The 1999-nt window shown below is 42.2% G+C and overlaps 2 non-coding genes across 2 annotated transcripts; one reads left to right on the plus strand and one right to left on the minus strand.

The window, feature by feature from the left end:
* The first annotated feature begins 490 nt into the window (after nucleotides 1–490).
* Nucleotides 491–561, plus strand: TRNAG-CCC (transfer RNA glycine (anticodon CCC)). The gene has a single exon. It is a non-coding gene; the product is annotated as a tRNA-Gly (tRNA).
* An 870-nt stretch (nucleotides 562–1431) lies between these two features.
* On the minus strand, nucleotides 1432–1514 carry TRNAL-UAA (transfer RNA leucine (anticodon UAA)). The gene has a single exon. It is a non-coding gene; the product is annotated as a tRNA-Leu (tRNA).
* Nucleotides 1515–1999: the final 485 nt, after the last annotated feature.

Consider the following 1999-nt stretch of genomic DNA (forward strand, 5'->3'; position numbering starts at 1 on the left):
ACTGAGTAACTAGGATGAATTGTGGCAGCCAATAGCGCCAAGACACCCCCGCTTATTCATGCGCTCAATAACTCTTATTAACATTAACATAATTACCACACAGTTACGCGGTTTTTGTGAAGAGCCGGTTGGTTTATGTGGTTACATCGCTAATATCCGCATGTTCCAGTGAAAATAGTAATTAACTGGGCTGCTGATAATGAGGGTCCACGTGTTAACTGCAAAGGGTATGATGACAAATTACACATACTAATGTGAGCACAGAGTGGCCCCTGCACCTTATGCTTCTTATATTTCCAAAGTACATTTCACCAAGAACCACGTTCCACCAAACGCACTGCTCTCTGTTTGACTTGAAAAAAAGTAAGATGAAGCAATTCCTTTCAAGAATGTAGCACATAAAAAACCCTTCATAGAGAAAGGAGTAGAGGTAGGTACATGTTCTCCTAAAAGATATCCCATAAGAAACTGCAGCAGAAAGTTCATGTCTGCGCCAGTAGTGTAGTGGTATCATGCAAGATTCCCATTCTTGCGACCCGGGTTCGATTCCCGGCTGGCGCATGTGGTTTTTGTTGCCTCAAAACCTATTTTTAGTTTTTGATTATATTTCTAAACAAGAATCAGAGAAAGGGGGTTGACATATGACCATGAAACTTTATTTTGGTATGTTTTACGCTTTAGTGAACACACTGGCATCAAATACTTGTAAGAACCCGTAAGAGCTGCTCTGAAGCTGCTGCGCTTCATGTTTAGGGAATGTTTATGGTTTAAAATACTTAAATAAATGTGCTCTAAATAAATGTAGATACTTTTAATGACGTGCACAATTAAAATATTTAGCAAGGACTTTGTTCTTACATTTCTTGCGCTTTTAAAGTTCATTCTCCCTTCATGTGACTCCAAATTCTTTCGTCCGTGACCTCATATTTTTTTTTCACTCATGATTCTTTTTCATAGAATGTTTGACAGAGTGCTTTTATAATTTAATGCGGTATTTCCAATTGGTGACAACATTTAATGGCTGTCAAACCATGCTTTAGAAATGTAAACGTCCTGTTGAGAAAATGAGTTAAGTCACAAAACATGACTGCAATCTCTTGGGGTCAGGCATGTGACACCCCATATAAGCTTCCTGTGTGCTCCATGCTCTGTGCATTTTACCTCACGAGCTCGAACTGGAACCGGAAGCACAGGGAAGCGGCTCTTTTCAGCGTCACCAATATATATATAAATAAGTTCTAAAAAAGAAACCTAATCTTAAAGGCGTTCGTCGACCACAGACACCAGAGGGCGCTGCGCTTTGATGCCGCACTAACAAAAAAACATAAATAACCAAAAAGTGATTATTTCAGAGAAAAGAAGTAAACCTTGTACAGTTTCGCAGGTCAGCGGACAAAGAGTAACACTTATACTTGGAAACGATAAAATTTCTACCAGAAGTGGGGTTCGAACCCACGCGGACACATGTCCATTGGAACTTAAGTCCAACGCCTTAACCACTCGGCCATCCTGGTGTACATATTTCCAACATGTCAAACAGTTTAAAAAGTTTGTTACTGCCTGGTGAAAACAGTGAAGTATATAGTTTTAAAGAGTGAAGATAAAAGAAGAAACATTTCTCACATATGGTAATTTTATAGTAAATCCAAGCAGATGGGGATGAGGAGACAACAGCCATTTCACAGAATAAAGCAGAATTGGAAGCAGTCACTGGGCAGCGGTCACTGTGTGAGCCTCGTGTGCGACAAAGTTCAACAGCGATCCTTGAAAAGCTGGACATTTTTACTACAGCCCTCTACTTCCATCAGTGGCGTAATGATAATTGAGGGGGCCCCCCTGCAAGGTACGTGGAGGGGCCCCCTCTGGACTCTATCAGGAGCTCCCCAGCCGAAGTGCAGTGCTAAGGGGGCCCCCCTGGAGTTGGGGGCCCCCCGCACTGCGGGAGATGCGAGGGCCTGTGTTATGCCCCTGACTTCCAGGTGCAAACAAGGTACCTCTG

Source organism: Triturus cristatus, chromosome 4_1 (genome assembly GCF_964204655.1).
Source record: "Triturus cristatus chromosome 4_1, aTriCri1.1, whole genome shotgun sequence".
In the NCBI taxonomy this organism is placed as follows: Eukaryota; Metazoa; Chordata; class Amphibia; order Caudata; family Salamandridae; genus Triturus; species Triturus cristatus.